Here is a 14,295-nt window from a genome sequence, read left to right as displayed (position 1 = left end):
GCCCATCTATTCACACAAACTCACGCTGAGAGGGTTTTGTATCTGGGAGCAGTTCTTTGTTCCAACATGTGACTGCAGGAGCCGGGGATCAAACCAACAACCCTTGAAATGAACGACAACCTACAACTGAGCGTTCGATGATGTAGATTTTTGAGTTGGCACTGATCTGTGACCACCTGATCCTGTTGAGACCATTAATTCACTGCAAAAAACTGAAATCTTATCAAGTGTTTTTGTCCTATTTTAGGTAAAATTATCTTATTATACCGGATATGCACTGTAAAAAAAAAACGGTAAAGGCACTGGAAGCAAAGTTTCCAGACGAATACCATAAAATTACAGTCTAATGCTGTAACACAGTTATTTTAACGTAGTTCTGCATTTTTACAGCGTTTGACCGTAATTTTACTGTATCTGTCTGGAAACTTTGGTGCCAGTGCCTTTACCGTTTTTTTTTTTTTTTGACAGTGAATTGCAACCATGAGTGAGGAGGGTACAGGGTTCAGCTGTACGCTATTATAGGCATAATACCTTAAAAAGAAAAAAAACAAAAAAAAAAACAGAGCAGGATGTCATTTTACAGATAATTTCTGTAATTCCACAGCTTTGTATAATGTTTTTGAAAAATAGAAAAAATACTTGAAAAGTCAAGGGTTAATTACCGTAAAATTCAAAAAAAAAAATTGTTTGACTGTGTAAATTACTGAAAATATCTGTGAATCTACTAGCATTTTGTTGTTTTATAAGATAACAGGAAAAAAAACTGATAAAAATTACAGTCCATTTCCTGTAAAATAACTTTTTTTTTTTACAGTTTGAGCCACATTCAACTGACCAGTCCAGGAAAATGCCTATTTCAAGTTATTTAAAGACAAAAATGAGGTCTGAATTGCTGTAACAAGGTAAAAAATCTGCCAATGAAATGAGAAAAAATTGCTGTAAATTTGTCTAAAACTATAAAAATGTCTTGACACAAGTAACTTTTCTCTTATTTCATTGGAAGATTTTTTTTTTTTACTTGTTACAGCAATTCAGACCTCATTTTGTCTTTGAATAACTTGAAACAAGACATTTTCTGGACTGTTCAGGTGAATGTGGCTCACATTGGGTCTAAAAAGACATTTTCTACTGAAAATAAGACAAAAACATTTGAAAAAATATCATTTTTTTTGCAGTGTTGTTATACTATGAATTGTAGAACCTCTGCCCTGCTGTAATGTCTTTATCATACTGAAGTGTTCATCCGGCCTCTAGGGGCCGCCACACTCAGCAGACTGATGGACTAACAGTACAACTCGATGATCAAACTTGTGTTACAGTATTGACCCGAAAATAAGACAAGGGTTTTGTTTTATTTTTTTGTTGAAAATAATGTGAAAAGGGGGTCATCTTCTAATCGGGGTCCAACCATTGACACATGCCGATAGTTGTCTAGTGTTTCTGCACAACCACAGCAGCAGAGGGCGCTAGATTTTTGTAAAGCCATTGACCTTACGTTAGCTAAGAGACACAGAGACAGGAGATGATCGTCCAGAGAAAAGTGGACCAAAAGTTGGGTGAGCTAAAAGACAAATGAGGAGGAGTAATAAGGCTAACTTCAAGATGATGATGGTCAGTGCAGCAGAGACGTAAAAAAATTGTCAGGGAGTCAAAAAAATATGGAGCTACAGAGTGTAATGTCATGCATCCATAGAGACTGTTTGAAACATGTGAACTGTTAAAGAAAAACTTATCAAGGTCCTCAAAGCGACTGCTTCTAAGAGACTGGTGGTGATATGAAGACATTATGGTACTGCGTTGTTACTAGAGGTTGGTAAGAAAAAGAAAATGTGATTGTGTTTTTTCATTTAACGATTTTAAAGCCAAAACACTGTGACGGGTGTTTCAGCTTCCAAACCATACAATGGTAACAGGCAGAGCCACATCCGCTCTATATACAGCCTATGATCTCTACAAACACTTTATCAGAAAGTGGTTATAATAAATCACAAGAGTCCTTTTCCTTCAGGAAGTAACAATTTTCATGTTTCATTTCTACCTGCCAGCCAAACTGGAATCCATTCTTCCTTTGTTATTCAGAAATCGTTCTTTTAAAAACGCTTTTTCTTTTTGTCCTCTCTGTCAAAATGTGTCCGTGGACATTTTGGGCTACTTTCTTCTTGGAAGTGAATGAGTCACTTTTATTTAATGGAGGTAGAGAAAATAGGGTGATTTTCTAGACCTTCTCTTCACTTCTATTAAGAAAAAAAATCAGTAGTGACAGAGTTTCTGCAAAAAGGAGAAACGGCGCCTTGAGTCATGAGCAAAAGTAAAGTTTGAGACACGAACTCTGAGGTTGTTTCTTGTGTTTTGGTCTAACTTAGTGTGTTTAAAAGCATCTGTAAATACAAAAAGAGTAAATCTGTAATAATTAAAGTGTGGATACAGTTGTGCTCAAAAGTTTACACACACTTGTAAATAACATAAAGTCATGGCTCTCTTGAGTTTCCAGATATTTCTACAACTCTGGTTTTTCTCTGATAGAGTGATTGGAACAGATACTTCTTTGTCACAAAAAAGAAATTTGGTGCTTTTCTGACTTTATTATGGATTAACAGAAAAAGTGATCAAATCTGCTGGGTCAAAACTATACAAACAGCAATGCTAATATCTGGTTACATGTCCCTTTCTTAGGCACTTTTGGTCGCCATCCACAAGCTTCTGGTTGAATCTTTTACCACTCCTCTTGACAGATTTGGTGCAGTTCAGTTAAATTTGTTGACTTTCTGACATGAACTTGTTTCTTCAGCACTGTCCGCATGTTTTCAATAGGATTTAAGTCAGGACTTTGGGAAGGTTATTCTAAAACCTTAATTCTAGCCTGATTTAGCCACTCCATTACCACTTTTGATGTGTGTTTGTGGTCATTGACTGTTGGAACACCCAACTGCGCCCAAGACCCAACCTTCAGGCTGATGATTTTAGGTTATCTTGAAGAATTTGGAGGTAATCCTCCTTCTTCATTACCCTATTTACAGCCCCACAGCATCATACTTCCTCCACCGTGCTCGACAGTGGGCGTGGTGTTCTTGGGGTTAAAGGCCTCACCTTTTCTCCTCCTAACATGTTGCTGGGAAATATGGCCAAACGGCTCAATTTTAGTTTCGTCTGACCACAGAACTTTCCTCCAGAAGGTCTCATCTTCATCCATGTGATCAGCAGCAAACTTCAGACCAGCATTAAAGTGATCCTCCGGGATGGAACAAGTTGGGTCCTATCACAAGGTTTAGTGCAGAAATTACCCCTACAGCAGTGTTTTTGTGCAGCAGAAGCCCAGAGCGCTCGCACCAAACACCCCCTCCCTGCTCCTCTGCAGGTTTCCTCTGCACTCAGACGGGGCCATATTTTACTTGACCAAAAACACAAATAAACGGACTCCCACCGAAAAACTCTGATACCAGTCTGCATCCACGCTTTATGTAGAGAATTTTCAGCACGTTACTTTCACACAAAAACACCGCTAAATAAGGCTCTAGTTCTCATCGTGTCGTAAAACGGCGCTACCTCCGCTGCAGAGCCACAGCTGGCTACGAGGCGTTTGCCGCTTAGTGTATCAGTCCGTGCGCGTGGCGTGCCAGATATAAAACAAACGCAGGTAGTCTGCCAGGACGAAGAGACGCTGAAAATTCTCTAAATAAAGCGTGAATGCAGACTGATATTAAATTTTTTCGGTGGGAGTCCGTTTATTTGTGTTTTTGGTCAAGTAAAATATGGCCCCGTCTGAGTGCAGAGGAAACCGGCAGAGGAGCAGAGAGGGGGTGTTTGGTGCGAGCGCTCTGGGCTTCTGCTGCACAAAAACACTGCTGTAGGGGTAATTTCTGCCCTAAACCTTGTGATAGGACCCAACTTGTTCCATCCCAGAGTATCACTTTAATGTGTCGCTTTTGGAGTCCTGCAGCTGCTTTTAAATGCGCTCAGTGACTTTCCTGACTTGTTGAAGTCAATGATTCGCTTTTTCAGATCCGTGCTGAGCTCCTTTGACTATCTATCTCATAGTAGCATTTATGGGCATCTGTATCCAATGAGCTCTGTTTAAATGAATTCAGAGGAAGAAGTTAAGAGGCCGTGCTATGAAGCTTGTTTCATTGACACACCTTTGTAAGCCACCAAAATTGCTAAGTCATGTAACCGTATGTATATTTTTGACCCAGCAGATTTGGTCACTTTTTCTGTTAATCCATAATAAAGTCATAAAAGCACCAATCTTAATTTATGTTCTTTGTGACAGAGAAGTATCTGTTCCAATCACTCTATCAGAGAAAAACCAGAGTTGTTGAAATAACTGGAAACTCAAGAGAGCCATGACATTATGTTATTTACAAGTGTATGTAAACTTTTGAGCACAACTGTAAAGTCTGTTTTTAAATAAATGTACAGGATTTGGTTGAATGTGTTTTCTAACTGCATATTCTACAAAGTAAAAGTCCCGTCAGTGCTTTTCTTCAGAGGTAACAGATGTTGTGCTAATTGCAGCGTTTTCAAAATGTGTCTGCAGATGGTTACAAGGATTTAAGTGATTGTTAAAGTCTGTAATAGCTTTGTCCAAAAAACTTGGTACTCAAAGAAAAAGCCTCGTTTCCAATTTGTGCTTAATTAAAAGAAAGACAAGCAAATCTAAAAATATCAAACCAACAACTTTAAACAAGAAGGGGAGGTGAGAAAAAGCTGGAGCTTTTTATGTTCCACTACATGCTCCAGTTCACAGAGCTCTGCAGAGGGAACCTCCAGTATTTAAACTGGTCCCCAGTGTTTGAACTCTGCTCAGAAAGCAGAACATAAAGCAGGGAGATGAGAGGATAGACGCAGTGTGGGGAGCAGAGATGAAAGGCAGCGGTGTGCCCTCCAAAGGGAGCGCGGGAGCCCGGGAGCTCGCTTACTCACACTGTCTGATTGTTCCTTTGTCTCTTTTAGTTGCAGAAGGAGCTGTTTTAAAGCCTGAGCGCAGGAAACGTGGCAGCAGAAGGACTGCAGAGGGTCTGATGTTTCAAGTTTGCTTCCTCGCTGCAGAGCACAACCAAGGATTACTCTCTGAAGGCATCTTTGAACTTTGTAGTAATGCATCAAACAGCAGGTTCAAACTCACAGGGACGGAGGTTTTGTCCACGGTGTGATTCTTTAAATAATCATCCAGAGGCTGAAAGGAGCAGGTGTGTCTCCAGCATCAGATGTTCACCTCCTCAACCTCCGTCTGTCTTCCAAGCAGGTTTGACACCTGCTCATTCATTTCCTCTCAGGTTGTGACCTTCTTACAGTTGAGGTGCTTTTATTTTCTCACTCCCACACGCTTTCTGCTGAGCTGAGTTTCCATTTCAGACACAAAAACCAGAATTCAAAGGATTTTTTTCTAATTCTGCAAAGTAATAAATCTTGTCACGCTCCTTATGCAACAGCAGCTTCATGGTGCATTTCTCCGTGTGCAGGAGATTTATTCCATATTTCACGCTTTATTTGTCAATAAAATCCTGCAGCTGGATGCACCGTGTGTTTTAACCCTTCTTTAAAAGCCTTCTTTGCTGCTCCTTTGTCTTGTATATCAGATGCTATAAAGGAAGAGCTCCAGGCAGGGTGATATTTCAGTTAAATCCCTGGTAAAATTGGTTTAAGTGTCGGGAAATCTCTGCATATGTGTTTTTATTTCCCTGCGGCTGTTTATAACTTCTCATCTCCACAATGTGACCTTCCTCTTCTATGCGGCGTAAGCTCCGTTTCCTGATTGGAGGCTTCTGTGGATTCAACCTCAACGAGCTGCTTTGCATAGATTTGTCTGGTAACCACAGAGAGATTTGCATCCACTTGGAAAAAAAAAAGAGAGAAAGACACCTCAACTGCCAGAGCAAAGGTCAGGGATGAAACTAATCAGCACAGAAAGGAAATTCACTCCTGATCGTTCTCCTCGCCTCTGAATGCTCCAATAATAGTGATTAACCTCGTTTACACACGTCTAATGCTGCCACAGGAAGCGCTGAGCTGTCTGTGCAACTTCACTCTGCTACACAATCTTTCTTTAATTACACTTAATCACATGGATGACACGTATTAGCAGTGCCAAATCTAATCATGTTAAAAAGAGACTCTACACTGTAAAAAAAAAATGGTAAAAGCACTGGCAGGAAAGTTTCCAGACGGATACCGTAAAATTAAAACACTGTAAGACAAAACTGTGTAAAAATAACTGTAAAACTAGAAAAAAAAAATTAAAATACAGTATTTCAGAATGGATAAATTTCCATTACACTGTAAAATAACTTTTAAATTCAGTCAAAAAAACTCATTCAAATCGGATTCCTTTCAGGTGAATCTCTGTATTTTCATGGTTCGTTATTTTTTAAAGAAACAGTCAAATTGACCTACAGTCATTTCCTGTTAAAATACAAATTTTCCCATGTACAATAACAAATTTTAAATGTATAAAACAAAATCTGTACATAAACTAAAGATGTAGAAGTAATTTTACAGAATTACACTGTTACAAAAAAAAAACTGTGGGAAAAAAAAAGGTAAATGACAGGCAGCTACAGCTGCCAAACAAACTCTTTTAAATTAAAGGAAACCATCCTAATTCAAATTAAGTGCAAATACATTACATTTATTATAATATTTTCCTCTTTTCATATTGCTGTCCTGGTCTTTGATTTCAACTGCCTTTTATTGCCTTTTTTTCTTTTCTTAATGAGCTTATGTTTTTGTTTTTATGTAGCATGGTTCTTGTATTGTCTTGTTCCCCTGGGTTCCTATGGCTTGTGCTTTTATATAGGATGTTGTTTTTGTGTTTTGTTTTTGATTTGTTTCCTGTGCTTTCTCCTGTCTGTTGTCAAAGCACTTTGTAAACTGCTGTTTTTAAATGTGCTTATATGAATAAAATTTTATTATTATTATCATTATTATTATTATTTACAGGAAATTTTATTTAGAGTTCTGCGAAAGAAACACCATTACTTAACATATTTTCCTTAATTATTAGGGTCAAATACCTTCAATGTTGTGACAATGTAAAGAGAAAACACTGTTATTTTACTGCAAAACACTTTTTGTTACCATGGCAACTTGTAATTGTGAGTAAGGAGGGAACACCGTAGATATAAGGCCCTGCTGTACATTAAGAGGAAACAGGCTGCCTGAGCAAGACTGCATGGAGCGGCTGTGTCATCTGACCTATATAGCATAACTCATTAACAAATCTCGTTTATTAACACAAAACACACTGTAAAAATCACTGGATACATGGTCTGTGCTGTAGAGCGCAGACAGCCAGTCTGTGCCTTGGAGCACAGACTGCTGGTTTACACCATAGAGCACACACAGCTGGTCTGCTATGTGGGACACAGACAGCCAAGCCGTGCCGTGGAGCATAGATAGCCGGTCTGTGCCATGGAGCAGAGACATGCTGTTCCCCTTTGTGCAGCAGGGTCTCATATCAACAGTGTTCCCTCCTCACTCACGGTTTCAGGTGCTGTCACAATGAAAATGACTTTGCTGAAAAGCAACAGGAAAATAGGAAATTTAGGACAGAAACTGATGAAAGACAAAGTGACTAGTAATGCAAAAGTAAGAAAGTGTTTCCAGGAGAAGAGCAGTGTGTTCTGTTTGGAGGTTTTTAAAGTGTAAAATTACTGAAAGTATCTGTGAATCTACTGGCATTTTGATGGTTTATAAGAAAACAGGAAAAAACGTTTCCTCAGAACGTTTCCTCTAAAATTACATTTTTTTTACAGTGTACACACAGAGTGCAGTGAATGTGCTGTTTCCCCTCCAATAATTTCCATCCCGTCTCCCCCTCTCCTCCCCTCCCTCCCCTCCACAGTGAGCTCCCACCTCCAGAAATGAGGTGATATTGGTATGATGGGAGAGCGTGTCCAGGCAAACAAAGCTCGCCCACACCTGAGCTTTTTATAGGCTAATAAGATGACCGCTGGCTGGCTGTACAGCAGGGTCAGCTCCTGTGTTATCCATCCTTTGTCTGCAGAAATCCAACCCATAACTACCAGCTTGATTGGCTGTCTAGTCAGACGCCTAATAATAGAGTCCACTCAGCCTGCATGTGGAATGAGAAGTTGTCACTTAAGCGTATTGACTTCTCTCCGTCTTCATGCCTTTCGGGGTTGATTGTAATATTCTTTTTCTGACTCGCTGATATTGTTGCTCTGAATGCCACTGAGTCCGGTAAAGCTTTCTGTTCCAGACACTGAACATTTGGGGGAAACAGCATCAAGAGTTCACTGCTGTGATTTTATAACTGAAAGTGATGTTTCTTGTTTTTGTCACCGAATCTTTGCAGCTGATTTTTTTTTTCCCCTCAAAGTGTGAACACTGACTTCGTGTTGTTGATGCAGCTGCTGAGAAAAGCGCTCAAATGTGAGAGACAAAACGTGTTGTGTCATTTCAAATTCACACAGGAAGGTCTCAAAGTTATCGAAACCTGAGAAGAACAGTTCGGCATTCGTGACTGCAGCTGCTCTGGAGACTGTGAGTTAGATCTGGTTTAATCAGTTAGCTGTAATATTAGGGATGCACCAATCTGATCCTGGTGTTGGTCTGATTCAGACTCAAAAAGCCGGATCAGAAGGAAATCCAAAACGATGTAAAAAGGTGGGGCACATTGCCTGTAGATTTTAGTTTGAAAATAGAAATTATAAGGATTTTTTTTAACTGAGATTTTCAAGATGCATAATAATAACAATAATTGTGCTAGTAAATAACTGAATATAATACACACACAACCTCAAATAACATTTTTAAACATGAAACAAGAAAATACCATGTTGTATACGAAGAGGGAAAAGACCCTGAGTTACGCTGCGCCCCAGGAAACCCTGAACTCGGAAACTTCCCGGTTTTAATCTCCAGGTTCTGAACTGAAAGTGTTCCAGGCAAATGACGACTTCAGTTTGAGCGCAAGGAACATAAACACAGGTACATAAACAAACCAACATGGCGGATACTATAGCCAAGGCAAGTTTATTAATACAGCACATTTCAGCTGGGCATTTCAAAGTATTTTACAGACAGAACAAATCAAAAGAAAACAATTAAAATTTAATCAAAAATTAGATTAAAAACAATAAAATACAATTAAACAAAATAAGATTAAAAGAAAAAATTATAAATTATAAAAATATTAATGATAAATTATATGCATAATATTATAACACATATAATATAAATAAGATTAAATTTAAAAAAGTTACAAATTATAAAAATATTAATGATAAATAATATGCATACTTATATTATATTCAAATATATATAACATAAATAATATTAAAATAAAAATTCATAAATAAGATTAAAATATTTATTATAAATTATATGCATCATTCTGTTGTATTATGAGCATAATTTTTAATTGTTTTAATCACCAAAGGAGCTGAGCATAAGGAAACAGAAGCTTACCCTTTATATTTTACAGTATTTTTGTTATATTGAAACATATTTTGTATTGATTGATGCACTGAAAACACGCTAGCACCAGAGCTATTATATTATATTTATATATTTTTTTAGGCAGTGATGTGACATCACAAGTCCCAACTTGGAGTACATCAATCGGGTATGAGTTCACAGATGGGATGTTACGGATTACAAGTTGCCTGGAACGCAGCATTAAATACCAAGTCCTAAACAAATAAGCACAACTGAAGCTTCATTACTGCTGCTGGTGTAACCAAATTATGAAGCAAAGTGGAAAGACAGGTGAAGATGTAGATAAAAAAAACAGTAAAAACTCTGACTGGGGATAGGAAATGATACAGGAAACTGAAATGTGACACAGACCCAATAAAAAACTTCACACTAGGAATTTGGTATAAAATTATTAAAATATAAACAACAGGAAGATATTAACCTTTAATCTAAGTGATGCTAATGCAACTTTTTCCACTTATGGTAGTAGAAAAATGAACTAATTTATTATTATTATTATTATTATTAGTAGTAGTAGTAGTAGTAGTATTATTTATCTATTTATTATTATTATTATTATTATTATTATTATTATTATTATTATTATTAATTCTATACAACTTTTAAGTGGCCTAGTGACAAGCTGTACAACTACGAGCAACACTTGTTGCCAGTTATAGAAATGAAATTTTCTTCAAACCAAGGAACAAAATGGAAAAAAGAAAAATACATGACATGATTCAGTGGGACTCAAATGATAAAACTGATAAATGAATGGAGAGCATTTGATTCAGGTTTTAAACCAGCTCAACAACAGCTGGGATTTAAGAAATGGCGAAGGCAAAAGGAAACACAATATGGAAAGATTTGGAAAGGGAGGGAAGAGTTTTGAGGAGAGGAGAGACAAATTTGGACTTGACAAGTACGACTTCTGAAGGCAGAGGCAATTAATAAGCTATGAATAAATACTGGGATCAGAAGCCGATACCAAAGCCAGGTTTCATGTTGGGACTGGATCCTTACAGCCAGTCAATCATCACCTAGACAGGTAATTAGGGATGGGCACCTATCACACTTGAAATGATACAGAACCAATACCTGGTACTTGGCAATCAGTATTGGTACCCAATGGTACCTAATTTTTGGTACTTTTGTGTGTTAATGTGATAATAAACATTAATTTGTTTAAAATTAAATGTCAAAGTTTTTCAATTTAACATATTCATTCATCAGTATATAACCTTGCAATGCTGTGTTCATGTCTAGTAGGAAAATTATAGGTACCGACTCTTGGTTGGTACCTATAAAAGTACCAAACTCTGCGCCCATCCCTACAGGTAGTCTGCTCAGCTGCGGCCCTTTAAGTGGACTAATAAGCTCCAGTACTCAGCACGGCCCCTTTCAGCTCCAACCCCTTGAAATACCTGAACTTCTTCTGCATACCAGGAATAATTACCAGCTTCCTGTGCCCTTCGCTTCCCCTTTCCATGTTACAGTTCCTCCTGGTGATTCATGAAAGCACCTAAAGTACATTTAATGTGGCAAATTGATGCTCTGTGATGCTCTCGCCCTTTCCTGCTCATATGTGGCGCTCTGTGTGAACCTGAGAGTAACATAAAATTAACATAATAACCGTGACCTAAGAAACACTGACTGAACTGGGTAATGAGGAAAATCTGTGTGAAATGAAAATGGCAGCAACATTGACGTGGCTTCAAGAAGGATGATGACGCACGTCTATAAGAAGGTGTTAGGTTAAGCATTTGGCAGCTGAAAAACACGCCCTGAAAGTAGGAGAAACACACCAAACTGCCCACTGATGATGAAGTGCTTTACTGGTTGGCAAAGTACGCCCCTGTCCTTCAAAAAGTCCGAGCACGCCATTGGCTGATGGACACCAACACTGACCACATGATGTACACTCCAACGTGTGAATAAGAGGAGCAGCATCACTCAGTTTTCTATAGAAACCACTAAGTTTGTGTATTTTTACTCGTCTAAATCACTTGTTTGTTAGTTTTGGGGAAAAAGAGACTTCAGCAGATTTACACAGTGTCTCTTTGAGGATCACTGTGTAAAGTCGACCACCTGCCACTCGGATGCTGCCAAAGAAAAATGCAGATTACAGAAAAAAAAAAAAAAAAAGGACAAGTTTCTCTTGCACAAGGTGTCAGGGGTCATCGTATTGACTATGCATTAAAAGGATATATATATTTAAGATGCTACAAGGAGGACCTGTTTTAATTTAACTGAAGCGCCACCTTCTGGCCTGGAGTCTCACACATACTGTCGTGAAGACCTGACTTTGAACCAGTCGTGTGTTTGTTTTGGAATTAAATGAAGAGAAAAACAAAATTTCTCTGTTCAAGAAAACTTGAACCAAAGTAAGGTATTTATTAGGAGTGGGACAAAAATAGAAAATCAATATATTGGGATTTTTTGTTTCAGTCTTTGTTTATAAACAGAATTGTAAAAAAGTTCCCACTTTTCTCCAGCAGGGGGTGAAATGTTTCTCTCTGACTCATGTGATGCGTATTTTATGGAAAATATGGCTCCTGATAAAGTCTGTAGACGTTATCATCATCATTTAACTTTTTCACATAGTCTGGTGTTAAAGAAGCAAACTAAAAATTGCAAAAATCGTAATTATAGAAGAATCGCAATTTAAGTCGAATCGGCACCCCAATATTGTCCCAGCCCTAGTATTTATCAGTACGGTTATTCAAACTTGACAACAAGCAAACTTTGTCAGTTTGTACCGTAGTTTAGTAACCGTTTAGATTGAGCTCTACTGACACCTCAATACTATGAGACGTGTTTGTAATGTGTAATGTTAGTGAATCCTGGTCATGTCCTGCCAGTCATCTACCAATCAGAGCTAACGTAACCTCACTCTTCATTTTATTGATAGACTCTCAAGTTTGAACAGACCACTGCAGAATAACTGCTGACTGTGGATTGGAGGAAACATTAGCACAAACAGATTAGCCCTTTTTGCCTTTAGCTCGTGCTCTATCTCTCTCCTGTTTCTCTTTCTTCTGCTCTTCTGTCCTTTTTCTGTCTGACAGTTAGGCTCCAGTGTCCACCATCACTACAAAATTAATCACAGAAATCGTTTTCAGCAGAGAAAAACACAGATCTCTCTTATCTCTGCTAAACTTAATCGGCCGGCGTGGTGTTATCATAAAGACTTAGACATACAAACGTACAACTGATAATCTCATTTTTAAGTGTGGATTATGATCAGGCATATATCTAGAAGGGAGAGTTTTTCCAAGATCGCTTAGAAAATCCTCACAGCCCCAACCACCCAGCCTCATGAAGTGATTTGCCTCTGACTTTTTCTTTTTCAGAGATTTTCCTTAACTTCACCTTTTTGAACAGAAGTGAAAAGTTTAAAACTGATTTTATGTTTTTAGTAAAATAATTGAGCCAGGAAACCGGAATTATCTGAGTCATTATGATATAAATTATTATTTTTTTAAAAATAGCATTTAACCACTAAAACACATTTTCTGTTCAAAAATAAAATAAATAATTGTAATTTGTCAATTAAAAAATAATAATAATTATAATTATAATTTGTCAATTAAAAAAATAAATAAATAATTGTAATTTGTCAATTAAAAAAAGAAAATAAATAATATTAATTTGTCAATTGAAAAAAGAAAATAAATAATATTAATTTGTCAATTTAAAAAAGAAAATAAATAATTGTAATTTGTCAATAAAAAATAATAATTGTAATTTGTCAATTTGAAAAAATATAATGTGCTTTATATTTTTTCAGTATTCTTAAAAAATAGTGCATTTGAAAATTAATGGATTTTAATCATGGTTATATTTTGGCTTTAAATATATAATTTTGATAAAAGAGCTTTCACACAATGGTTTAATAAACCAATACAGAAACAAAGAAAGAGTTTAAGCTGTGTACGATATACTGCTAATTTATGCAGTAGCAGAAAACACCTTACTATTTGTTGAGCACTGTGTATCTTTTTGGTTTTAATATTTTCTTTTTTTAAATAAAGGTAACACACAATGCTGTAGACTTGGTCAAATTGGAATTTAACAAATCCCTTTACGCTGTGAAACCAGTGAAACACAAAAACAAGATGTTTTATTTTACAAATCAAACCTGTGAAAAACTAACCAGCTGTTAAGTTTTTACTGCAGCTACAACCAGCTCTGCTGCAATAACCGTAATCTGTTTGGAGCGTTTATGCTAATCACAAATAAGCACGTATGAAGCCGACACTTTTTCTATGTTTGTCTCCGTCTCCGCCCATCCTCGGCGGCAATCAGAACTGCAGTGACGGCAACTCTGGAGCACTCAGAGCTGTCAGCGTTTCCCTCCAGATCAGGGCTGTGATTAATAAAATGGGCCTCCTGCTCCCCTCCAGCCTCTCCTCTCACCTTCTCCCTTTACACAGCCTCTGCAGCGCCTGCTGTCTCCTGGTGTCTGCACCTTTGTCAGTTCCTCCTCTGATTCTCCTCTCCTCAGCATCGCTTCCTTTCTCGTCTGCATGAATAAAGCATTTCTTTCTTTTGCTCCCATTTCCTCTTTTTTTCTCCCCGTCTCTGTCGGCCTCTGAGGAGCTCCTGCTAAATGATGCATGGTAGACTCACAGCCACTGAGCAATCATTAGTGAGGTGGCACAGGTGAGCAGGAGCGATGGATGATGAAGAGGAGGAGGGATGGGGGAGGAACAGAGGACAGCAGAAGTCATGTTTCCACCCTGAGGCGTTCCCCTACACCGTCGCAAAACCAGGAGTTGTTTGTGTAAAACGCGAGTAGGAGGCAGCTCTTATGCCAGTGGTCATTAATCTGGACACAAACACACACTCACACAC

General features: G+C 37.7%; 1 long non-coding RNA gene across 1 annotated transcript in view; it reads right to left on the bottom strand.

The window, feature by feature from the left end:
• The window catches only part of LOC141794647 (uncharacterized), a 67,864-nt gene that overhangs the window by 34,147 nt on the left and 19,422 nt on the right, over positions 1-14,295 (bottom strand). The gene's annotated exons all lie outside the window — the stretch shown is intronic.

This window comes from Halichoeres trimaculatus, unplaced genomic scaffold (genome assembly GCF_033239565.1).
Source record: "Halichoeres trimaculatus isolate MK-OKI-2021-1 unplaced genomic scaffold, fHalTri1.1 fHalTri1_scaffold_8, whole genome shotgun sequence".
NCBI classification, from domain to species: Eukaryota; Metazoa; Chordata; class Actinopteri; order Labriformes; family Labridae; genus Halichoeres; species Halichoeres trimaculatus.
The sequence above is the reverse complement of the archived record's forward strand: the minus strand, read 5'-3'. Positions and strand labels throughout refer to the sequence as shown.